At 42.3% G+C, this 27,835-nt stretch overlaps 1 long non-coding RNA gene across 1 annotated transcript in view; it reads right to left on the reverse strand.

The window, feature by feature from the left end:
• Positions 1-903: 903 nt before the first annotated feature.
• LOC121947527 overlaps positions 904-27,835 on the reverse strand; it is a 32,746-nt gene continuing 5,814 nt past the window's right edge. Inside the window, exons 2-3 of the long non-coding RNA XR_006106082.1 lie at positions 16,751-16,798; positions 904-964 (exon numbers count right to left, since the gene is read on the reverse strand). This is a non-coding gene — a long non-coding RNA (uncharacterized LOC121947527). The remainder of the gene's footprint in view (positions 965-16,750; positions 16,799-27,835) is intronic.

Consider the following 27,835-nt stretch of genomic DNA (forward strand, 5'->3'; position numbering starts at 1 on the left):
TTTCCTCGATTTAAATATGAGACGTAGTCGACAGAATGTCGACAGAACGCATTCCAGCCACGAAGAAAAGTCTTTACGTAACCACGACGTTCAGCAGCGTTTAGATAAAACAGCAGAAACACGAAAATACAACTCAGGATTCAACTTCAACATGCAAAACAGAAGAGAGGCGAAGAAGAAGAGGAGGAAGAAGAGGAGGAGGAGGAGGAGGAGGAGGAGGAGGAGTGGGCGAGTTTCCAGGCTGTGTGGTGACGGAGCCACTGAGGCGCCACAGAAACAAGATCCGCTGAGAGAGAGAGAGTAACGGCATGCTGCAGCCCACCAGGCCTCTGGCATCACTGGCAGAGTGTGTGTGTGTGTGTGTGTGTGTGTGTGTGTGTGTGTGTGTGTGTGTGTGTGTGTGCCTCCTGCAGTCGGCCTCGTTGCCAGCAGCAGGCTGAACTAATCAGTTAGCGGGTTAGCTGCAGCGCTGCTTGACCTTTTGACCTCCGGCTGCTCGAGCAGACGCATTGAACATTGAAACATGGACACACACACACACACGCACACACACGCACACACACACACACACACACACACACACACCACACACACACACACACACAGCTGACTGACAACACAAACTATCAGCTGTGTAAAAGAGCAACGAAAAACGAAAATGTAACCATGGATACAGATTAGAAACATACACACCTCAGATGTGTTTGTTGTGTGTGTGTGTGTGTGTGTGTGTGTGTGTGTGTGTTTTCATGATGGATGTGGTACCTAACCAGTTGTAGCATCTTGACTGCAGGAGGCACAAACCGAAGAATTCATCACACACACACATGCAGATTAATTACAAATTGGTCCTGTGTGTGTGTGTGTGTGTGTGTGTGTGTGTATGTGTGTGTGTGTGTGTTACCTTGTGCAGACACTCTGGAGTATACTCAGTGTTTATCAGGGTGTCCAGCTCAGCAGGGACCTGAAACAAACACACAAACACACGCATGTCAAGTTAAAGCACACGTGCACACACACACACACACACACACACACACACACACACACACACACACACACACACACACTCAGTCTGAGTGCCTCCTACAGGCTGCAGCGTTCATTTCAGCGACATCACGAACGAGCAGATAAACCTGTTTTTAGCTCCGTGTTCGTTGCCTCACACTCTGAGTCTGATGACGCTTTTCTCTGCCGTGATCTCAGAATTACCGGTAACTCCTTTTACGCCGCCTGTGCAAGGCCGGAATATCATGTGTCTTATAAAATAAAAATTAAAAATCCAATTTTTTAAAATAAAAAATATTGCACAAAATTTGAAGAATAAAGAAAAAAAAAAAATCACCCAAAAAAAGTGGCAAAATTCCTTAAAGAAAAAGAAATCACCAAAAAAAAAGCCAACGTTTATCTTTAAAAATCACCTAAACTTATTAAAGGAAAACAGTCCTCCAATTTTTCTCTTTAAAAACTGCCGAGCTGTTCTCGATGGATGCAGTCAGTGAACGTTAACACGAGAAGACGTGTGAGGAAACATGATTTGAACGTTTTTTCAGAGCAGGTTTCTCTCAGTCTGTGTTTGAAATCCTTTCATGTGGTTTTGGGTCGTTTGTCTGCAGGAGACACGCGTGACCGTTTGATCTCCTCAAACATCTGATACAGTAAATCTGCGTCGACAGAAAACACTTGTCGTGTTCGTGTTTCCTCTTGTGCAGAATCTGTGATGGCGCCGCGGCCCGAGGCGCCCAACGTTTCCGTGTCACACGAAGCAGAATGGAGTCACGTCAGCGGCTCGTTCGAGCTCGGCTGTTAGTGTGTGAGATCTGCAGGCTGCACAGGCCTTTAACCCTTTATTCTGCTGCAGAGGAACATGTTTGGATTTCTGCAGATTTTTGTTGGACGATAAACTTAAAGGAAACAGAACAAAACCTCAAGACAAATATTACACGTTAAAATCTTACAATTGTTAAAGAATTTAAATGTTTTTTTTAAGAAATAAAAGCCTGTCACGGCAGAAACTGCATCAAAAGGAACAAGAAGAGAGCATTACATTTTGAATAATTTTATCATATTTAAACTACTGCGGCAACTGTTACAAAAGTTTATTAAATTCACTTTTTACTAAAAAGAGCAATACAGATCATTCAGAATGTCACTTGTTATTATTTAACCTTTGTAACCTGGAGTGACGGCACTTTTTTTTTAATTTCTGATAACTTTTATACGTTTTTAAACATCTGAACCCCGGGCAAAGAGGTTCACTTTCTTTTAAAAACATGAGAAAAAAAAGGGCAAATAGCAACTTGATGACACATTTTCCACATATGAAAAGATGCTAGTAGGTTTAAAAAAAATAATAATAAAAAGAAGAGCTTCAGAAAAATGTGTGGGAAAAAAGGGTAAAAAATGGAAAATTGTTTTTAACTACATGTTTATTTTTAATGACCAAAATAAAAATCATTATTTTTTCAGGTTATTCCCTGTTTGTCTGTTTGTACTTAAACTAATTTCTTGTAATTTTTGTGTCATTTCTTAAGTTGCTCTTCGCCTTCTTGCCATGTTTTTGAAAGAAATTAAGCCATTTTTTATTTTAAGGGTTAAACTGATTAAACCTGACAAACAGCTACAACGTCTGACCTGAGGACAAACCAACCAATCACAGTCCAGAATATTCAAAGGGAGACGATGTGCCTCAGTACACTCTAACGTGAGCCTCCATAACCTGGTCAGTACACACACACGCACACACACACACACACACGCACGCACACACACACACAGATGGTCAGTCAGTTGGCACGGTGACACTGGCACCATGGTAACAACTGCTACTGCTCATCCTCCACCTGAGACGCTGTGTGTGTGTGTGTGTGTGTGTGTGTGTGCGTGTGTGTGTGTGTGTGTGTGTGTGTGTGTAAGTAATTACTCCAGCGAGGCACTCTGCCAGTGATGCAGGCCTTTAGGGAAACACACATATACACACACACACTTAAGCACATACACGCACACACAAGCTGAGACACATGCACACTGAAATAATATCTGACACACACAGCTTACAAAATAAGAAGTATGCACACACACACTCCCTGCCTGTAAAACACACACACACACACACACACACACACACACACACACACACAGCTCCACAGGTAGAGTAATGGAACAGTAAATCAACATGGTGACAGGAAGTTGGCACGGCTGACAGGAAATGGAGAATCTCTCCAGGCGGCTCTTCTTCTCTGCTGCACACCACTGCAGAGTGTGTGTGTGTGTTTGTGTGTGTGTGTGTGTGTGTGTGTGTGTGTGTGTGTGTGTGTGTGTGTGTGTGTGTGTGTGTGTACAGAACATTCAGTTTTATTGAGCTTTCTTCAGCATGAGATGTGTAGACAGTAGTTCATATTGTTGTATATATAAGCAGCGTGATGGATCCTGACACACACACACACACACACACACACACACACACACACACACACACACACACTAGTCTGAGACGTCACACACACCTCAGCAGCTGATCACAATCATGCTGCGTTCATGTGACGTCAGAAGGTCGTAGTTTCTACACTTTTGATGCTGACGGCGTTTAAACGAGAGGCTCATAGCTGTCGACAGTTTATTTATTTATGTATTTATTCATTTCATATTTTTATATATTATACTTTTATATATTTTCATATTAAATCTCTGTGACTCTACATGGACAGCAGTTTACATTAACACCATATTACACTTCACATGTGATCAAAATTGATATTTAATAGGTGAATTAATAAAAAAGTTTCTTTAATGCATTTACGACGACGAGTCGGCGCCTCGTGTTATAAAATAACGTCGTCAGTGTTAGTATTCTGGCCTGGCATGTTTCATAGTTCACAGTTTGCTGCAGCTAACAGATGCAGAAACTAAAATGTGACTCTACTGAAAGTCAACGAGCTACGAGGAACAAAATAAGCAAATCTCTTTTTTTTTTTGTAGTTGTTGACTCTGTTTTCATGCTTTCTGCTTTTTCTGCTGCCCTTAAACGTCACGCAATTGTCACAACTCAGCAACTCGGGCATCACTGAAATCTCCCAATTTCAAACTCGGAATTACGACCTCGTCCTCGTCACTATTACTACTACTTACTACTATGAATATGATTTTTTCTGATTTTTTTTAGGATTTGACCCCTTTAAAGCTCCAGTTTGAAGGATTTAGGATTTAAGGATTTAGGGGGACACGAAGTCAGAAATGAACTATCATAAAATCAGTGTGTTTTCTTTAGTGTGTAATCAGCTGAAAACAATTACTGCTGTGGTTTCTTTACCTCAGAATGAGCCGTTCATATATAGGGTCCTAAATCTAGATCCTAAATCTGACACGGTGGACCTTTAAAGCATCACGATGGCCACACTCAGCTCACGCTACATTTCCACAGATCCGGCGACGACGCTCGGGAGCACGCAGCTTTGCTCGGCTGGCTGGTTATCTTCCCCGCGGTGACGCGCACCATCATTAAACACACACTTGATTGGATAGATGTGCGTCATGTGTGGCAGCCTTTATGTCCAAGACAAATCTACCTCCACTCTGACTCTCGGCTCGCCGTGTCAGACAGGAAACAACATGGCGGCCTGCTGATAAACTTTCTGTTAACTGAACAAAATGTAACATCTGAGGTCAGAAACAGGCAGCTCCACGGCTCATCCAGTTTCACTCACTTTACTGTCCTTGTTTCACAGCTCGGTTCAAGTTTCCTGAGCCAGCTGCATCGCTGCCGGACAGGCTCGTTTGCATAAAGACGAGTCTACTTTATGCAAATTCAGTGCGGCGAACGCACCACAGCCCCTCGCTGCAGCACTCACACCATGCAGTGTGCAGCTGCAGCTCCCGCTCGCCACAGAAAAACCAACAGGAAGCCTGAGACGCCCTCCGATCTGCTGGGAATGTGCCGTCACTGACCGATAGCGCGTCTTCAGAGAGAACACAGAACCATTTTTTTTCTCCTGGATTTTTTCCAAACTGAGACCGCTGCGGGATGGCGAGTGCAACACACGTTGCAGCTTTGTCGGTAGACTTTCATGTTCACATTTTACGCTCGAGGTATCTCTCTGCGTCTACTGTACCGTGATGTCAACACAAGCACATGGTGGGACGGCAACATGTTTAGGCAACAAAGCACATGGCAACCAACGCCGGGACGTCAACAAACACCGAGAAAAAAACCCTCAAATTCTGACACCAGAAACCATGAAAGTCCAAGGTTTGTTGGATCCATCCGCCGACAACAGGGACCTTCGTGCTCTTTATATCACGTCGTTACTGACGTTTTTACTCGACGCTCTCCACCGACGTATCATGCTGACACAAAAGATGGCTGATCAAACGCCGAAAGTGGCAGCATTTGATGACTTCAGTGGACTGACCTTATACATTTCAGCAAACAGCAAAAAAAAAAACGCTCCATTTGAATGTTATTATGTAGATGTTAAAACTTGTGTCTTTATGATTCATAAACACTGTGGTTAACATTTGGTTATGTTTAGGCACAAAAACCACTTGGTTATGGTTAAAAAAAAGATCATTTTTTCAGGGGTTGGCACTTCAACCTCAGCTGGAAACGTCGCAATAACTCTAAGCTAAAAAACAACCAGTTTATTGTTCGTCAGTTTTGAACAGCGAAAAACTGACTTAGAAATGTTGTAATGATACGTATGAAATGATCTGTGCAGAAATGTACAATACCAACAAGTATTGCAGCCTGAACTGGTCGTCCAACTGTTCTGTCCGGCCGCGCTTTGAAGTGACGTCGGCCGTCCTCTTATTATGCTGCCGCGGCAGCTGCCGTCCTGCCGAGTGCAATAACACCACGACCGACCGGTCATGGTTTCAAGATTCAAGATTCAAGACACATTTTGTTGTCGGTCCTCCGAGTATTTGTACACACAGAATGACATGAAATACTGTTTCCCACCAGTTCCTATCAGCACATTAAAAAAAGAAAAAGAATAAAATAACTAAAAACAACTATGAATCCAATAAAACAAACAAAATCAAATTCCTAAGATAAAAACTAAACAGACGTATCAGAAACTGAAGAATAGCTGTCAGCCGTGCGGACGTCACAGGTGGCTTTTGGCGCTGAAACAGTGACGTAGTGTATTTGACGATTTCAGAACGAGAGTGGCTGATGTTTGTGGTCTGCAGTTCTTTCCTGATTATTTTTTTTTTGCTCCAGTTGAAACATTTTAAAATTGCGCCATTTGGTCTTTGTTTTCATTTTAAACTCGGCTGTTTGTATCCGCTCGCCTCTGTGCATCGACCTCCTGCTCTAAAACTCTCCTTCTCCCGTCTGACTCGCTGAGCTTCAGTCCGGCAGCGTTTCAGTGGGATTCATTTCCTGCTCCTGCGCTGCAGTCGGCTGTTTGCTGCCTCTCTGATTCAGAGTCGGTGAAACAGCAGCAGAGGAGAGCCGCAGGGAAGATTCAGTTTGTCCTCCGCAGAGGAGCGGACATTTGTCTCGCTTATTTATTTATCTTTCTTCCCTTACAAATAGCTGAAGGCTGTAAGAAGCAGCGGCCATCCGTTACACTCAGCAGCACCTCCTCCTCCTCCTCCTCCTCCTCTCACCCATCCTCCACCTACACCTGGTAGCCCGCTGACCTGTCAGCACACAGGAGAGCTCTGTGTGTGTGTGTGTGTGTGTGTCGCTGCGGTCCCTGCGGCGATCCTCTCCACCAGTGAAGCAGCTGTTTTCCTCGCAGCAGCTGCTGCATCTCGGCCTCTCTCTCTCTGCTCTCTGTCTCTCTCTGCCTCTCTGCCTCTCGGCCTCTCTCTGCCTCTCTCGCCTCTCTCTCCTCTCTCTGCCTCTCTCTCCTCTCGCCTCTCTCTCTCTCTGCCTCTCTGCCTCTCTGCCTCTCTCTGCCTCTCTGCCTCTCTGCCTCTCTCTGCCTCTCGGCCTCTCTCTGCCTCTCTCTCCTCTCGGCCTCTCTGCCTCTCGGCCTCTCTCTGCGTCTCGGCCTCTCTCTGCCTCTCTGCCTCTCTCTCTCTGCCTCTCTCGGCCTCTCTCTGCCTCTCGGCCTCTCTCTGCCTCTCGGCCTCTCTCTGCCTCTCGGCCTCTCTCTGCCTCTCTCGGCCTCTCGGCCTCTCTCTGCCTCTCTCTGCCTCTCGGCCTCTCTGCCTCTCTGCCTCTGGCCTCTCGGCCTCTGCCTCTCTCGCCTCTCTGCCTCTCTGCCTCTCTCGCCTCTCTGCCTCTCTGGCCTCTCTGCCTCTCTGCCTCTCTCTGCCTCTCTGCCTCTCTCGGCCTCTCGGCCTCTCTCTGCCTCTCTGCCTCTCGGCCTCTCTCTGCCTCTCGGCCTCTCTGCCTCTCTGCCTCGGCCTCTCGGCCTCTCTCTCTGCCTCTCTCGGCCTCTCTCCTCTCGGCCTCTCTGCCTCTCGGCCTCTCTCTGCCTCTCGGCCTCTCGGCCTCTCGGCTCTCTCTGCCTCTCGCCTCTCGGCCTCTCTCTGCTCTCGGCCTCTCTCGCCTCTCTGCCTCTCTGCCTCTCTGCCTCTCGCCTCTCGCCCTCTCTGCCTCTCTGCCTCTCGCCTCTCTGCCTCTCTGCCTCTCGGCCTCTCTCTCGGCCTCTCTCGGCCTCTCTCGGCCTCTCTCGGCCGGAGCATTTGAGCAGCAGCTCTCAGTCTGACCTCAGCAGCCAAAGCTGAACCTCCAGATAAGCCTTCTGCACAGGTAAACAGAGCGGGGAAGTAACGAGTCCGAAAACGTGAAAGTCCATTAGCATTTTTGCACCTCCGGTTTCCTCGTCTTTAAGTCTCTTTTTTGGGGGGTTTTTGGTAAAATGTCTTAAATAAGGTCTGTGGTTAACAAAGGCTAAAGACGTTTACACGTTTTGTTCTGCAACATTAAATATGTCCGTATGAAACCCGATTTTTGAACTTTAAAGGTTTTACGCGTCTTAAAAAAGGCGTCATCACAGACGTCATCACAGCGACACAGAAACTCATTCAACACGCTCGCCGCCTCCACAGATTCACAGTCGCACTCAGACTAGATTAATCTGTTTGTAATATTTTTCGATGGCGTTGTAAATCAGAGCAAATATTGAAAGGGAATCTGTCGACAGACACGTTGTCAGAGGGCTTTTATTTTGAAAAAGAAACAGGAAAGGTTGAGTTAAGCGTATGTGATACTTACGACCTGTGAGCCAAATCCGGCCCCCGATAAGACGGCCCCCCAAATCATTTTCTATTTCACAGTGAAAATAAAGCGACTGTGTCACGGTGTCAGAGAGCAGAAAACAGCACGAACAGCAGTGTGTAAGTGCAGGGTCAGGGGATGTTTATTTGTGGTATGAGTTGTGTAATTTTGCATCATTGTTGTTATATATGAGTATAGATTTCCCACATACCAAACAGTGAGTCAGAGACGCAGGCGGAGACCAGATCCAGTCGAGCTCGGCAGAATAAACATTTTCCCGATGCATTCGGTGGGATTGTCACGCTGAAGCTTGTCCAACAGGAACGTGTTACAGAGACACCTGCGCACAGGTTTATACTTCTACTCATCCCAAAACATTTTATTTTTTATTTGCTTAATTATGAATTTATTTGTTGATGTATTTTAAATCTTTACATATATTCATTTATCTATTTATTCATACTTATTTATTTATTTATTTATGTATGATTTAATTATCTTTTCATTTATTTTTTTATGTATCTATGTTTTTTATTTAACGTACTACTTATGAATTTATTTATCTTTTTATTTATTTATGTATGATTTAATTATCTTTTTATTTATTCATTTATCTATTTATTTATTTACATACTTATAAACGTATCTGTTTTTATTTAGTTACGTATTTATTAACGTACTTATGAATTTATTTATCTTTTTATTTATATCATTATCTTTTTATTTATCCAGTCATTTATTTATTTATGTATTATTTAATTATCTTTTCATTTATTCATGTATTTATTTATTTAGATATGTATTAATTATTTATCTTTCTACTTATTTATTTATTCAATTATCTTGTTATTTTTTAATTTATCTGTTTGTTTATTTATTTATTTATTTATTTATATTTCTGTTGAGGATTATTTTTATTTCAGACACCACAGAACAAAACAACACAGTCAGGACAGCAGTCTGTCAGATGCTTGTGAGACTCTGGTCCTAAATTTCACGCTAACTTCCATCACGACTTCTCAGGCCTGAAAACAAACAAACTGACCCGGTCTAACCTCTCCTCTTCATCACTTTACTCCCTCCATCCTCAGCCTCTTCACCTCCTCCATTACAGAATTACTCTCTCTCTCCTCGTCAACCCGCTGTAAACAAAACAGATTCAACACCGAGAGCCTCACAGAGCGACACACAGGTCGATCACAACAACAGAGGACCAAAATACATCACACACACACACACAAACACACACAAACACACACAAAACAAACACACACTCTCCTCCTCCTCCTCCTCCCTCTTCATCCCCCTCTCCATCCCTCCGGGCGGTTCATCCATCCTGCCCACTCAGAGACAGAAATAGACTGATGGAGAGCAGGAGAGCTCTGCTGGGAGATGACCACTGGACACGCACACACACACACACATACACATACACACACACACACACACACACACACACACACGCACGCAGTACCGTATATACAGAGTCCTGTGTGCTCCTATAGAGACACACACATTCACACACATGCTGTATACGTGGCCGTGATTCACGGCTGACAGCCGCTCCGACTGACTCGTTAATATTTATACGCTGCTGTTTATGACGAACGTGCAGCCTCTCACCTTGATGAAGAACACGATTTATTACAGGTCGGCAGTTTCACTCAGGTGTTTCTCATCAGCTGAGTGTGTATCACTGACAGATTTACATTTATTTAAGTGTGTGAACACCAGTGGTGTCATTAGGCCTGGCCAATACAATACAATGAAAATTTACAGAAAATATACTATAATGTAATGTAATGTAATGTAATATAATATAATATAATATAATATAGGGGTGGCTGCTTTCCTACTTTCCTTGAGCCTCCCTGAGTGAGGGGGGAGAAAATGCATAAAGATTTATTCCTGTATGATGTGTTCAAGGACCGTCAGAAATTAGAAAAACCCAATAATTTTTTTTTTTTTTTTTAACAATATCTGGCTGTATTTTTTTGTTTTCTGTAAAAAACATCAAAAAATAAAAAATGAATAAAAAAATTTGGCAAATTGCCATTTTTGTAAAGAAATCATGAATTTCAAACCCACAGGGATGTTTTCTCATATCAGAGACGCGTCTGCGTCTGTCTGGAAAATAACCCATCAGCACGTTTTATGTAAACTCTCTCTCAGAAAGTAGTTCCAGTTAAAATGTCGTAATGTGACTGAAGGAAACCTTTAAAGAGTGCAGGTGTGAATTTGGAGTCAGGCGAACAATCGGCTCTCAGATCAGAGCCGACCGCTGCAGAGAACAACTTTTGAATTTTGCAAATCATTTCCTCAAAGATTTGAATCAACGTCACAGCAACTCTGTGTGTGTGTGTGTGTGTGTGTGTGTGTGTGTGTGTGTGTGTGTGTGTGTGTGTGTGTGTCAGTAGGCAGGTTTCCATTAACCCTCGAATTGCACAAATTGAAATTGCGAATCTAAAATATGCCTACTGGAAACATGTCAATTTCCCAAAAAATTCCCATTTATCACAAAAAAGTTTTTACGCCTGCATGAGGTGGTACTTCAGGTGATGGTAAAAAGCCGAATTTGTCCAAACTGCAGTGGAAACACTTTTTCGTCTACAAGAGCTGTTATTGCATCACATAACTCTGAGAAAGTTTTGAATCCACAGTTCTTCTGTGAAATCGTGGACTACATCTCCCAGAAATCCCTCATACTCGACTGTATGGCTGGACGATATGGAAAAAAGTCTTATCACGATATTTTTTTCATATCAGTCGATATCGATATATATCACGATATACATCAAATCACTATTTCTGTCGAGCTTAAAGGTTCCTTTGACTCCTCAGTGAAATATGAAGATATCATCAAGTTAATTTTGACATTTGAACATGACAAACATATTGTAGAACAGCATCACCAGCTGGACGACCTATTCTTCTGAAATTCAGAGGTCCAGTTACTAAAACTTCCACCCAGCAAAGGTCCGAGCCTCAAATCTAAAATCAATATCACCATTAATCGAACATTTTACTTTGATTACGATTAATGAACGAAAATTGGTCACAAAGATAAAAATCCTACGACAAGCACACACATGCACGCACGCATGCATGCACGCACGCACACACACACACACACACACACACACACACACACACACACACACACACACACAGCTGTATTGAATCAGTGCCTGTGGTCTCTGCAGTCAGGAGACGCAGTTGTGTCCACATGGCAGGTTAACAACGTGATGCATGACCTTACTCTCTGTGTGTGTGTGTGTGTGTGTGTGTGTGTGTGTGTGTGTGTGTGTGTGTGTGTGTGTGTGTGGGGGTGATAGATGAAGCTGCAGCGCTGATACAGACAGACAGAATCCCTGACGTACAGCTGACCTGTTTCCGGTGAAAGGACGTTAACTCAGACTCATGTTCTGCAACTTTGTTTCTTTGAGCATCTTTCAGACTCTGGAGACGTTTGAGGACATGAGGGGAGGACAGACATGACGGGAGGACAGACATGAGGGGGGACAGACATGAGGACGACATGAGGACAGACATGAGGGGGGACAGACAGACATGAGGAGGGGACACATGAGGGGGACAGACATGAGGGAGGACAGAGGGGGGAGGACAGACATGAGGGGGGGACAGACATGGGGGGGGACAGACATGAGGGGGGGACAGACATGAGGGGGGACAGACATGAGGGATGGGACGCAGCAAACCAGGGACACAGAGCACGTTTACGTGCACACTCGTGTCAAAGCCCTGCAGCAGCTGATTTTTGGATCACTGACAGCTGATGAAATAATCTGCAGCATTTCTGCTCTTTTCTTTTCCAAACGATAATAATATCTGCTGCCGGATCATTTTGCCAAAATTAATTTGTCAGGAGAAATCTCTGACAACGTTTTTAACTGTCAACAATCTGACATTCATCAGCCACTCAGTCTAAACAAAGAAGCAAATCAATTAACCCTTTAACAGTCACGCCATGAAATGCATTTGAAAAAAATTATACATTACAGTAGAATAGTAGAATATATTAACAAAATGCACCAATTTATTAAGAAGAAAATAAACATTATTATAATATAATAGAAATTCTTAGAAAAAAAGTAACTTTATGCAGTAAACAAATAAAAATAAATAAACACGAATAAATAGAGACAATAAAACTAAATCTGATTTTTAAAAAAAGGTATAAAATATATGGAAAAAAACAAACTGTCAATGCTATATAATAAAAAATGAAATAAAAGTAACTTCAGGAAATAAACACACACAACATAAAAATATAAATAAAAAAAAAAAAAAATACAAATAATAATAAATCTATTTATAAAATCTGTGTACATTTTTAGAAAAAAAATTTGATCACAAAAAAAGTGAACTCTGTGGTGCCAATGTCTGTTAAAGGGTTAATCAATAACAGTCAATAATTCAGCTGATTAATCGTTCTACTGTTGTATTTTTTTTTTTAAAAAAAGATTAAAAAAGAAGAGAAAGACGTCAGTGCGAGTCGATGTGACGAGTTTTCTGTCTCATCCACCTCTCCGTCTGTCTCTGCTCGGTGATCAGAAACACATGTGGGACAACACACACACACACACACACACACACACACACACACACACACACACACACACAGAGGAATGTGGAGGCGTGCAGGTCATCTGGATCTGGACCAGAATCATCTGCAGGGAAACAAACTGTGTTTTCTGTCGAGGTCGCAGAGTTCAGACTGAGACACAAACTCTTTAACTGCTTCGTCTTCTCTGCTTTTTCACCGCTCGTCTCTGCTATCGTCCACGCAGATTCGACGCACCGTTTCAAAGAAAAAAACTTTAACATGAACTATGCCTTAACTCCTGAATTCTGTTGATTTTGCCTTGTGAAAATGTTAAATGTCAAGATTTTGTTCATTTCAGAGGCAGTTTGACAAAAGACAAAATAACAGAAGTCTTCGATGAGTTCAAATGTTCGTTTCTCTAACAGTCTGTGCTGCTGATGTGTCTCTGCCGGGACGGGGACACTGCTGGGACACTTTGTTAGTTTTGGCGCAAAGTTCAGGTATGTTCTCATACGTTCTCCTCCCCGGCTCCTCATTCACGCTGCAAACATCGGCGCTCGATAAAGGTTGTTTTCTATGTCTGATTTTTTAATCACGTCGTTGTTTAAAATGTCGTCAGTACCAGACTCCGGCCTGAACGGTGAAGGCCGTGATGACGCCCAGAACAACACCAAGACGCCACACAGCACGTCATTTTTAAAAAAAAAAAAAATTTGATGTAACTATGAAAAATCTCGGCATCATCTATTTATCTCTCTCTTTTTTTAATGTTTTAATTTTTTTAACATGTCCTGAAGCCTGTTATAATGTGATTCGGGGTTGGGGTGCTGCCAGCGGTGAGGGGTGGGGGTTTTATCGCTGGGAAAACTAGTTTCTCACCACAAACTACTTCTTTTTCTTGGCGTTACATTTGAACACATCATGATGATGTTTTATTTACCTTATTTACCTAATAGTCATTTTACTGAGCGGACCTTAAACGCATCACAATTAAACCTTTTAGAACCTCGTTTATTTAGCTAACGAGCTCTTATTCTGCAGATTTCAACTCAGATTTCAACGCCGGATTATTAATTTTAACAGGCGGGACTTGCTACAGAATTTGGGTTTGTTCACCTGCTGTGAGAGGACGATGATGAAGACTGAGCCGGCTGTGCAGTTTTTTTAACCCAAAGATGGCTGATGGCTTGATTTTGTGCGTGCTCCTGCAGAGACGTCTGTTGTGCGCGCTCCTGCAGACCTCTGCTACGTCTGCAGCCAGGTGCCTCTCGCTGTTATTGCTCAAACATCCCCTCTTGTGAACCCGCAGGTCAGACTGATTAAATTTGCTTCGGTTTATATCAATACGGCAACAAAGGGCAGCCATTTAGCAAAGATCTAAGCAGCTCTGCGTTACATGGCGCAGACAGGACGTGTTTAGTTTATCGTCCCTGTGAAACACATTCAAATGCTTTTTAAAGGTTCATCAGATGCCAAAACACAAGCCAGCAGTTTACAACACTCACAGACAGGATTTATAACTCTGGAAAATGATCACAGCGAGATTTAGCTGATCTACGGTCACAACGACCTCCAGGTCAACGGCAGAAACTCTGTGTTCACGATATGAAGTCGCCAATTCTGAGTGTGCACATGCATGTATCCATCACACACAGCTCCTCGCCCGACTAATGATTCAAACTGCACGCAGAAGCAGAGCGGGACGGCGGAATCGAACCAGCGGCCGCTGCAGTGAGGACACACAGCCTCTGCACATGGGGCGCCCGCTACATCCACTGAGCCACCAGGCGCCCCGTGTTTCCACATTTATGAGCTAAAATTCTCCTGCATCGTCAACAACACGCTCCTGCAAATATTTCAAAATAAGTTGTCAACAACTGATGGGATTCTGTCCACAGGGACGTTGTCAGAGGGCTTTTATTTTGAAACAGAAGCAGGAAAGTTTCAGTAAAACAGAAATGTTTGTATTTCCTCATCTCTGTGACAGATGATGAAACTGTAGTAAAAGGTGGTGTAGAGTCAATATAATTATCCAAAAAATATTTTCACTCTATTTCTGCCAATAACTGCACACGCAGAAAAAACGTCACGTCACCGTTTCGTTAGATGTGCCGCGGCGTACACGCAGCTGAGACGCGCCGCAGCAGCTCTGCTCAGAGCTCTAACGTGTTAACATGGGCGCTAAAAAAACCAACAGGTTCAGCGACACACTGCGTCAGCGTGCTGCAGACAAGAGATTATCACAGTCTAAGGAACTTTTTCAGAAATGTTTAAAATAATAAAAGTAAATGTGTAGTGGTCATCGGTCGTATCAGACAAAACAAGCAGACATCTATTAGCACCTAAACTGAGGAGGCAGCTTTAACATCACACACACTCATACAGCTCTGCACAAACAACGCGCTCCTCAAATCCTTTAAAAAATATTATATATTAATACGATTTTTTTAACCAACATCAGTCCGAATCATAAATATCAAATATTAATTATTTTTCAGAATTTTAACCCCTTAAATGCCAGGTTTTTGTCATGATGCCACTATGTTTTTAGATGAAAAAAACCAAAAAACAATTATTATCACAGTCTGGGATATGTCAATGATGTGCAGCAAATGAATTTTTAGGAAATACTCACACTCATATCACTCTGCACAAGAAATGCACTTCTCAAAATCAGTCGTAATCAGAAATATCAAATACCAGAAGCACGAGAGGACAGAAACGACGGTGCTCAGCGAACGCAACACTTTCATCCTTCATGTTTGGACGTGACGGATGAAAGTGTGTGTGACTGAGCCGTATGTTGATGTGTTGAAGTACAAATGTATCAGGCTGCGTGTGTGTGTGTGTGTGTGTGTGTGTGTGTGTGTGTGTGTGTGTGCATGCGCTCGTGTGTTTTCATTGTTTGGGTCCAACCTGCATCATTAATCAGGAATGTGAGGCTCCTGTTACTGGGTCACAACACACCACACACACACACACACACACACACACACACACACACACACACACACACACACACACACACACACACTGTGTAATCCCTCTACAGTCCAACCACACCTTTTCTCCGACTAAAAAATCTCAACATCACGACTTCAGGACCTCATTATGGTCAGAAAACTACTTTTTCTTCTCATCACAAAACTATATTGTGTGTTAGGATTCATGAAAGTCGGTTTTTGGAGACGTTTTTTTCGCTCTCATTGTCCCCGGAGAACAAAATCACGTTTTTATTTCTGCCAACGTCAGAGAGACAAACTGAGACCAACGCATGAAGTGTTTCACAGCTGAAGATGGTCATGTGAGTTTGCATGAGATCAGATCGATTTGTTGCGTCCACACATCAGCGCTCTGAACTGTCCCGCATGGGTTACTGTGGTAACGACGTAGGCGTCAGTACGTACGCTGGTGACGTGGATTACAAACACGTATGCTGAACTCCTCGCAGCAGCAGACGGACACAGACGGAGGAAACTGTTGTAAATTACGATGTTTGGAGCTGCGCTCACGGCGGGCTCCACCGCCACCGTGACGTCTGTCGTTGTGTGTTGCGCTGTGAGTGACGGGCGCTCTGATATCCGATTTGAATGAGCAGAGCGTCCGCACTGAAGACGCATCTGTAGAAATCCCATTTGAATCGCATTTCAAACCACCTCAACACAAGGTTTTGATCGGATTTGCAAAAATCGGATTTCATGTTTTTTTGCTGTTCAGACTTCATGAAATCATTCCGGATACAATCTGGATACGACAAAAATCGGATTTGGGCTGGCAGTCTGAACGTAGCGTTAGTGACGCTTTATCAGGCTCAAAGTAAATTAAATTTTTAAAAAATCACCTTGTCGAGGTTATGAAATGATTCAGTTCTGATTGCTGAATAATAATTTCATGACGTAAAATAAGTTCAAATTGTTTTAAAAAAGTCAAATTTAAACATGAGGAAAACTTTTCATGTGAATCAACCAGCGGATGACTGCGTGTGTGTGTGTGTGTGAGAGACTCACCTGCAGTGTGTGTGTAGGTGTGTGTTGAGCCTCCTGCTGTTTTCAGTCCTGCAGAGACAAACAGAGACAGAAAAGACAGTTAACAGAAGACCGACGTCTCTCTCTGTTCACGTTAACGTTACAACTGACATCCGACGGACGCAGAGCACAGCTGGGTCTTTAACGTACGAACACACACGCACGCACACACACTTGCACAGAAATGGCAGCTCATCTTTTAACGTAAAGCCTCTGCAAACGCAAATCACCAAAAACTTTCTTAATTTGTAATTTAGTCTCTTACATGCAGAATAAAAAGCATCAAAAATGATCGGACATTTTCCTCAGTCCAGTTTTGAAATATTGTCATTTTAGTTTTTTTCAGTTTCCTGAAGCTGGGTTGATTTGGGCGTGGTTATCCCCGATCCAATCGCATTATATGAATGAAGACAATCAAAAAGTCATAATATTAGGTGATTAAACTTGTAAATTTACGAGAAAAACAACTGTCTGACCTGACTTTTCAGCCTTCATCTGCAACATGTTTCCTCTCAAATTTCTGAGTCTATTTGCCTAAAATTGTGACTTTTTCTCATAAAATTGTAACAAAACATTTTGTAAACTTGCCATTCAGAGGCAGAGTGAAAGGTATTATTTCTTCTGATTCTGAAACGTCAGAGGGTGCGTTCAGAAACGTTCGCTCTGAGCGCCGGAGCAGACAGAGCTGCACCACGCCGACTCTGCTTTGCTCCGTGGCTGTCGTCATGGAGACCAGAGACAGCTGACAAAGGTGGGATCCAAGGAGGCGTCAATCAAAACGCGATCTGCCGACACAGTCCGGAGAAATGCTGTTATCCTCAAAATGAGCTGTTTTCAACTCAGTTTTCTCATAATTAGGAACTTTTATGTGACTCAGATTTCTGCAGATGCTTAATGAAACACTCAAATTATGATATAATATGCGCATTCCTACTATTCTGCACATCCATCTTCACGTTTTGCATAAACGTAAACCATATTTACTTATTCTATTTTATTCTATGTTAAGTGCCCTTTTTTATTCAGTTGCAGCTCTCTTATTTGCTACTGTAATGAAACAATTTCCCTCACAGGATTAATAAAGTATTTCTTTTCTATTCTATTCTATTCTATTTCAAGCCCTGTTTGCAGAGGCTTTAACTTTCTGCAAACATCCAGCTGTGTCCACAGCGTATTTTAGACTTACTGTAGGAGCTGAGCTGGAAATTCACAGATTAAACAAAAAGACGTAATCTTGCAAAAATGTGTGCTGTATGCATGAACACAGCCAAAATGATTCAAAAAATAAAGAAAAGTACATAAGATGTGCCAGACAGTCCCTAAAGGGTTAAGATGACGAACATAAGTTTGAATCAGGACCTTCAGTGTTTGAAATGATCAGATTGAGACAGATTTAGTATGTGCAGATCTTAATGTGTCAGATTTAAGTGTAATAGACATTTAAATACACGAACGTATCCGACAGGAGCTGATTATTAAAGCTGCATCATCTTCATCCTAAAAATGCACGACCTCAGCCTGCGCCGGGGACGGCGAGGAGAGTGAGCCGCGAGTTCAGACGACTTTAGACGACAGATGAAACAGCATCGCGGCCCCTTCAGGTACCGGCGAGTATTTTCACTTCAAACTTCCTGCAGACGACCTGCGTGACCCCGGCTTCACGAAACACCACAGCACGCCGCACTGTGACAAAAACACGACACACACACACGAGCCTGGTCAGAGATTCCTCTCACGTCCACCTCAAATCCCTCGAGTGAGAGGGAGAGAGGAGACGATGAAGAGGAGGAGGAGGAGGAGGAGGAGGAGGAGGAGGAGGAGGTGACTGAAGGCACATTTACCATCTGTAATCAAAAGAACTCCATGTTGGATTGTCGCCTCCCCTCCTCTCATTCTCTCTCTCGCTCTCTTCAATTTCCTTCCCTCTGTTGCCAAGCATGACCAGCATACTGATGGCGGGATTACACACACACACACACACACACACACACACACACACACACACACAAAATCTAGTAAGAGAAGTAATGACTTTCTGCCTTCTCTCTCTATTCGCTTCAAGCTGCCAATTCCCACTGGGTTGCAGTGTGTGCGCGTGTCAGTGTGTGTGTGTGTGTGTGTGTGTGCGGCGTGTGCATGTCTGTGTGTTTGTGTGTGTGTGAGTGTGTGTGTGTGAATGTGAAAGAAACAGAAAGAGCAAGAGACACGAGGGAGGTGATACAACATCTCCAATTAGCTGGGCTGGTGGTCTGTGGCGTGCTCAGTGTGTGTGTGTGTGTGTGTGTGTGTGTGTGTGTGTGTGTGTGTGTGTGTGTGTGTGTGTGTGTGTGTGTTGCTGGCAGAGGATAATCAGACCACACAGCAGAGGTCTTCAGGCAGGTTTTCAAGGACCTGAACTTGAACCTGATCTTTCTATGTTCCACCTCAGTTCCAGTTATGATATATATATATATATATATATATATATATATATATTATATTATATATATATATATTATATTTTTATATATATGGTCTTTTCTGGATAAAAACATGTGTTTTTCTGCTGTGGCTTTTTTTAGAAAACTGTTGTGGGAATTATTTTCTGCTCGTCTCTGTGAGGCTGCAGCACACACACACACACACACACACACACACACACACACACACACACACACACACACACACACACACACACACACACACACAGATTATTGTGAACAGGACTGTTAAGCGATCGTGTTGTTTTGTTCGTGTGTTTTTGCGGGTTTCTCTCTAGTCCTGTCACGTGACGATCTGTCAGCTGAGTCATTTCTCGCCTCGCGTGTTTCTAAATCGCGGAGCTTCAAAAACACCTGACCAAGACAGCTGATCAAACGCAGGATATTTTAAGGCCATATTGCGACATATCTCAAAATGTTTAATGCAAAATACTCTGCACCTTACATGCAAAGTAGAGTTTTTTTTTTTAGCAGCAACGTTGATTTTCATACCTGATTATTATTTGTGCAACGTCAAATACTCACCCAGCTCTGCATATATAAAATATGTTTTTCAAAATCAGGCTATAAAAAATATTATACATTAATATGAATGACATCATAATGTGCTGTTTACATTTTTCATGTCTTCTTTTGTAATGTATTTTTTATGTCTGTCCACTATTTTATGATTGCCTTTTTAATATTTTAATCTATATTAAATTTACATGTTTTTTCACATATTCGGAATAAACTGCTACTACAACTAATATCATTTTCTACTTTCATCAAGTTAAATGTTTTAACTAACATCAGTCCTAATCAGAAATATCAAATATTCATTTAATTTTCTGACTTTTAACCCTTTAAATGGCAGGTTTTTCTCATGATGCCACTATGTTTTTAGATGAAATAATGAGTGATGTTGAGTCTCCTCCTCAGTGTGTGAGTGTAGCTGCTGACAGTCTGGGATATGTCAGTGTGTGAGTGTAGCTGCTGACAGTCTGGGATATGTCAGTGATCAGCAGCTACATTGACTGTGACAGGTCACCTAGTGGAAATAGCATGTATTTCCTCCATATGCCAAATATGGTCAAAATGACCTCATCAGGTGGAAAATAGTCAAAATGACAAATTCAGAGTCAAAAGCCCAGAATGACACCCAGAAATAATACAAGTCCTGTTTTTCTGCTCTGATGGCTGTGGGATCAAAAATGTCAGTTTGAATGGGTTTCAATGGAGCATTTTTGGACCTGAACAGTCTGAATGTAACTATTTAGTTTCCACAGTGTATTTTAGACTTATTGTAGGAGCTGAGCTGCAAATTCACTGATTACACTCAAATACACAATCTGGACTACATTTAGGACACATGCATCAACACACACACAGTTATCACAACAGGAAGAAGAAAAGAGACTAAGATGCAGCAAAACAGTCCCTGTGGGGTTAATGTGTGCTGATGGTTGGTGGCTGTTTTGTTTTTCTCAAAACTAAAATCTAAATTTTACCTTAAAGCAGTTTGACTCACTTTCATACACACACACACACACACACACACACACACACACACACACACACACACACACACGTAGTTGTGGTTGAATTCACTTCCTTCCTCTTCCTGTCTGCCTGCTAATACTCATCAGATCTATTTTTCAGAGTTCAGGAGGAACTTCAAACTGCAGGTTGAGACCTTAAAGTGACACTTCAGCTGTAATTATACATAAATATTATCACCCAAAAGGCCAATTCTGACAATATTCAGTTTTCACTTTCTATATCTTCATTTCTCCTTTTTAAATTCTGAATTCGACACAAAACAGCTGCGTTTGCCTCAGATCTGCAGCATAAGAAACTGATTGTGATCAGTAAAAACACAGGAAGTGGCACGCTTCCTGTCGTCTTTTCACTTTTATCTATTAAATCAACATCAGCGCGCATCACACCTCTCAGTGTTCGCAGGGACGGAGCCACAAAAACGTCCGACACGGCGTCTTCGACTGCAGGTGTAAAAAAAAAAAAAAAAAGAAAGGAGACACTGAATTTCCGTTGTTTCTAAATCAAAGTGATGATTGAAAAAAACATGCACATCATGAAAACACCTACGAGGAAAACACACACACGCACACACACACACACACACACACACACACACACACTCTGTTTAAACACTTGAAATTCTGATCTCTTATCACATCTCTGACCCCCCCCCAAAAAATCTTTCTCCCAATCACTATCTGCTGGTGCCTCTGCGTGTGTGTGCGTGTGTGTGCGTGTGTGTGTGTGTGCGCATGCATGCATGTGTGTGTGCATTTATGTTTGTTTCTACGAGTAAAAATCCTCCAATTCTCATTTCATGCTTCAGAGAAAAGCTTCTCAACCATCGCGTTTCTTCTCCTCTTCCTCTCCTCATCTTCCTCCTCTCCTCTTTTCTTCTTTTTCTTTTCTTTTATTTTCCTTTTCTCCTCCCCTTCACTTCTTCCCTCCTGCTCTCCCTTTTCTCCCAAACAAGAGAAATTCTTCCTCTCTCTCGATTCAGATCAGCAAAAACTCTCCAAAAAGTACCGGCAGCGAGCAAAGAATGAGCAAAGAAACTGCCCAAAAATTAGAAAGAAAACTAGTGACAAGTTCCAAAGAAATCACCTGAAAATGAGCCAAACACAGCTGAATACAAACGAAAATGCAAAAAATAAAACAATATTTAAAATATATATATATATATATATATATATATATATATATATATATTTTTAAATATATAATTATACGCATAATAAATATAGTTTTCTGGTCTTTTTTTTTTGTTTTTGCTTTTAAAACAAACAAATAAAAACACCTCTTTTTTAATTTGCTTAATTTGTTTTTCATCTTGGGGGGGGGGGCTCTTACTTTTTTTAATACACTTGAATTTTATGCAATTTTTACTTTTTTTTTTTTTAATTCTTTTATTTATTTATTGGCAATTTTCTGGACATTTCTTGCCAAGTTGCTGATGTTGATCCAGGTTCTAAAGGGTTAAAAGGGAAAAACGGGAGAAGGAGCAGCCGAGGAGGGACTGCAGCCTGACCCCGTCCTAACCGCAGACTGATGGGGCGTGAAACGGGCGATTTCGTCCACTCAGTACGCCATAGATTGTGATAACTTGGTGTCAAACTGTCCGCTCTTTGTTTCCGCTCAGACGACGCGTCGTTTCGGGTCACTTCATGTGTCCACTGACGCTCTGAACGGGATCTAATTTCATCTGCTGGTTTTTTGACAATCTTTCGCTCTTTTGTGAATGAAACCTCCTCAGTGAAACTTCAACGGATGGATGGATGTTCTCTGAAATTATTGACATTTGAATTGATACTGAGGACGAGACAGACCCGTCTTCACCCTGAGGGACACTGCTGTGCAGCAGCTACAGTTTGACGCAGAAGACGACCCAAATAAAATCTAAAACATCAAAAATCCAAAATACACACAAAAAACCCCAAAAATCAAAAAATTCACACAAAGTGAAAGCAAGGTTGTAGGACGTGAACTCTACAGGTCGTCGCTACCGTATCAGGTGCGTCCCTGCTCCGTCAAAGAGGGTGGAGTATTTTTGGGACAGTGTCAGTCTCCGGTGACCGTGGCAACCGCCATCTCGTCCACCAACAGGTTTTCCCCACAGGACACGAAAATCATCAGCGACCTTCGTCTGAAACACACTTCACTTCCTGCTGCTGTCTGTCCTCACCACACACACACACACACACACACACACACACACACACACACACACACACACACACACACACACACACAGTGACCTGATGGATACGTCTCCTGGAGACAGCGCTGCAGAGTTTAATGCCTTCTCTCTGTCTCTTTGTGTGCGTGTTTGCGTCCGGTGGGGCATCATGAGATCATGTCTGACGGCTGCTGTTTTATTCAGCAGCTCAGCTCCTGAACTACACACTCGCTGATAGCAGCCGCAGCCGAGCAGCCACATGCTGCTTCAAGCTGCGAGCAGATTTAGAAAAATTGTCAAAACCTACAAAGGCCAGGCGCCCCGCACATAACGACGAGAGAGCGCACACTGACCGAGATAACGCCGGGATGATCGGATTACATCCCAAATCCAGCAAGGACGTGAACTCTCGCGTGCTTCAGAACCAAAGTTGAAAAGGACATTCATCAAAATGTATAATTCAAACAGGAATCCGTGCAGAGAGGGAAGTGGCAGAGTTTGGATGAGCTGGCAGATGGAGAGATGAGTGGAACACGGATTAGAAACTCGACAAACACTAGGCGGGTTTCATTGACACTCAAATTACGCAAATTGAAAGCACAAATATAAAATATGACTAATGGATACATGTCAATTTCGAAAAAAAAAACTTCTATTTATCACAAAAAAGTTTTATGCTGGCATGAGGTGGTATTTCAGGCAATTCAAAAAAGACATATTTGTCTTGAGTCTGGGTTGTCGTGGGTTTTTTTAGCATGTTTTTTTGGCCTTGTATCCGTCGCTAAGGAGTAACGTGTAGGCGGGGCTAACTGGAGCTCCTCGCCATGATGCCGGCTCTCATGCTGTGTCATGTTAGTTGTACTGTTTGTGTAGTTCAACACTGTCAATATTTGCATACTTGCATACTTGTTATCTTCTGGCCTTTAATACTTTCTGACTTAAGGAAGCTCAAACGTCTCCACACGGCTGATTTGAAACTATTTCAATATCGTCTGTCGTGGAGCCTTTGCTTCGTTTTATTTACGTTGGCAAGCGGTCTCTAGTCTCAGATATGACGTAGGACGTTGAACACATAGTGACGTGGCACGTCAAGCAAGCGAAGTCAGAAGCAGATTACACCCCCTGCTGTTCAAAAAGAGTATTGCGGTTCATTTTTCATCTCGCCGATTTGAATCTCACATATTTTTTATCGATTTTTAACTGCTTCACGATGCATCGTTTCATCCCTAGGTCATGATTCAAAAATGAAATATTGAGTTTAGGTTGTAAAAAGTTTTTGGTGAAAAGAAACATTAACTGTCGGCAGGAAACAGATGTGAACATCAATCTCCAGCTCAAAAAAGCTTGTAAAGACAAAGTTTAGCTCAGCAGACGCTGCAGAGGACGCGGAGCGCATCAGAAAAGGCTGAAAGACGTGAATTAACTCTGTAAACTAGCAGCTTACTACTGATGGAAATACGGTCTCACTTCTGATGCTTGATTTCTGTATTAAAATTGTTTTGAGGGTGATTTTTCATTTTAGTTTGAGATAAAAGTAAAAGACAGTGTCAGATTTTTTTTTCTTTGGACAAAATTACCAGATTTTCTCTGAAAAAAGAAAAGAAAGACAAATGCTGTGACGGTCACTTTGAACTGGGAGCAAAAACAGCTGACCGTTCGAGAAAGTAACTGTACATAAGTTACTCTATCCAAAATATGGACTCAGCATTAAGCTGCTATCTAACAGGCAGTAACTTCTTCCTCTTCTTCTCTCTGATAAAAAGCGGCAGAGGATGCAGTAAAATACCGTTTTACAGGCTGCAGTTGGTTTGGCTCCTCTGCTGCTGTTTAAATCTGCTCCATAAAGACTTCATTAAAACCTCTCCCTCCTTCCTTCTCCGTTCCTCCCTCCTTCCCTCTCTCCCAGTCTCTCTGAAGGTCAGCCGCTCCAACGCTGTGGTCTATAACGATTACCAATTTCATCAATTGTGCTACAGCGAGGGAGGATGGGGGGGGGGGGGGGGGCGTGGTCAAACAGCAGGAGGGCGAGCACCAATCGGAGCGACTCTAAGATAAATAAAAAAGCTGCTAACTGACCTTCTGTCTAAATGAAACAAAGTGAAAAGGACAATTAAAGTGCGGGAGATTTATGAGGTGATTTACGAGGCGCTGATGTGAAGTCACGCTGGAGGAAACACTGCGGCATGAAAGAAACCAACAGTCTGCAGAGCTGTCAGCGCCCCCTGCAGGCCGAAGACGTCACTGCAGACACAACATGGAGACAAAACACACGCTTACATGCTTTGAGGTGAAAATGTAAAGTTTGTTCGGAGGGTGGTGCTGAGAGATCATGAAATCCTCCAAAGAGATCAATAAATCATCATTCTGGTCCATCCTCTGAGGACCATGAATATGATCACAAGCTTTAATGACACCGTGAGAAATCACCATATCGTCCTCTGGACCAAAAGGATTGGATGATAGATTAAAAAAACATTTTCATCCTTTAATTTCAGCCCTGATTAACGTGATAACAGCAGGTGTGTTTTACTGCTGCGGGTCAAGATACGACACCTGAATGATCTACTGATGCAAACACGCTTTCAGAAACACGGCAGATGAAGATGTTTGTTCCATCAAACCATCAACACCTCAGCCAACAACAGTATCCAGGGCAACGGCTTCAATGTTGACTTCTACATGACATGAAACATGCACATAAAGCAGTTTTTGTCCTCACCAGGTGCTGAATGGATGGACGGATTACTGAATGAGCATACTGGGTGAGGGCCCAGGGGCACCAAATGAGCACAAAGCAGCACAAAATGACCAAAAACAGACACAAAATTACCCCAAAGAGACACAAAATTACCCCAAAGAGACCCAAAAAACTAAAAAAAGCCACAAATAACCACAAGGAGACACAAAATGTACAACAGAATGACACAAAACGACCAGTGAGACCCAAAATTACCTCAAAGAACCCCAAACAACAATAAACAGTCCCAATAAAACTACAAGGAAACACAAAATGACAATAAAGAGACCCAAAATTACCACAAAGAGATCCAAAATGACCAAATAAGTCACACAATTACTAAAAAAGTCACAAAATTACCCCAAAGATCTCTAGCCCTGTAACACCATTAAAATCTTTCTTCAGCATCTGCAAAAATCTGCCAACAACCCTCCACAACTCACCAGAGGTGTGAACACACTTAGTAAAATCTACCATCTCATTACACACACACACACACACACACACACACACACACACACACACACACACACGTGCCTGCATACAGTCGACACACACTCACACACACACACTGCTTCAGTGCAGCGTGAGTGTAAGAATGCCTTTCTATAGAAAAGAGGAGTCCCTGCTGTTCTTTACATCTCTACATGTGACCCCACTGACCCAAAACACACACACACACACACACACACACACACCTCACGTGCTTTACACTGCCGGCTTTCTACATGAATCAGTATTAAAAAGAGAAGAACATAGAGAACGAGAAGAAAAGAGCAATAATGTGAGAAAAAGTAAAAGTGACAAATACAAAGTACGTGAGTGTATCTGTGTGTGTGTGTGCGTGTGTGTGTGTGTGTGTGTGTGTGTGTGTGTGTGTGTGTGTGTGTGTGCCCTGCAGGCTCCAGGCTGCACAGAGTTCAAAGGTCGCCGCTCACAGGGCTGCGTTGCCATGGTATCGACCTTGGGCCGAGTGGGATCAGCTGATGCCGGGGGATGATGTCATTGTGCGTTCAGCTGGGTGTTGTTGGACTCTGACACACTTTAAAAAGTTCACAGGAGATCAGCGGTCACTGATTTTGTTGATATTTCATAAATTTGGCTCTCGTACATTTTTGTCGATTGTTTTGTTTTGTGTGAAAATGTTTATTATCGGCAGTTTTTTCTCCTCTTTGGTGCAGAAGAGAAAATGAATGAGGGCTTGTTTTATATCTAATAATTGTGCATTTTTATTTCTTCTGTGACATTACAGACACTCATCAGGGACTGTTCTTTATTTATCGGAGGAGGGCGGTGTGGCTGTGGTGTGAGCCTCTCTCCACCCTGAATTAATGTTGGATTTTGAAGATTTTACAAACTGACGTTTTGATGTTTAAAAGTTAAAAGTTGAACTTCCTAAAGAAAACACGCCTCCCAAACCCGCGGCCATGTTTCCTATAAACATCTGCCATCAAATAAACACAAGGGCTGTCAAAATAACGCATTCATTTTCATTAATTAATCACACTAAAAATTAACACGTAAAAAGAAATGTATGCTAATTTATCGTCAGCGCTCTGACGCGGTGCGTCACTGAAGGCCACGGTTGTGCGTTTGTCAGTAAAACTTACTTCAGTTTAAAAGTCTCTCTCTGCCGCAGAGATGAGGAAATACAAAGACGTCTCTTTTACTCCGAACTTTCCTGCTTCTCTTTCAAAATCGTGTTCAGGATCGTGTTGTTGACAATGAGGAGCTGCAAGACCTCAAAAATGTTTGTGCTTTAAAATGTGGTGATTTTTTTTAATACTTTAACAGCAAACTTTGATGTATGCGATTAATTTCAATTAATCACAAAGCATGTAATTAGATAAAAAAAAATGTTAACTTCCTGACAGCCCTAATAAATACATAATACTACTATTTCAAATTTTTATGCCCCTCAATTAGCGAGCTACGACTGTCAGACCGCCACTACAGAAAATCGCTTACAAAAACTCGCCTTAAACATCTTAAATAAGTGTTAATGATCCACACATCTACACAAACAATATGCCACATTGCATACAGTGAGATATTGTAATTTTTTAAAATTGATAATGATATTGTATTTATATATAGGTATAGGTATTTATTCTGTTTTTTAGGTACACATGCTGTATTGTGAGCTCATTTCT

This window comes from Plectropomus leopardus, chromosome 8 (assembly GCF_008729295.1).
Source record: "Plectropomus leopardus isolate mb chromosome 8, YSFRI_Pleo_2.0, whole genome shotgun sequence".
Lineage (NCBI taxonomy): Eukaryota > Metazoa > Chordata > Actinopteri > Perciformes > Serranidae > Plectropomus > Plectropomus leopardus.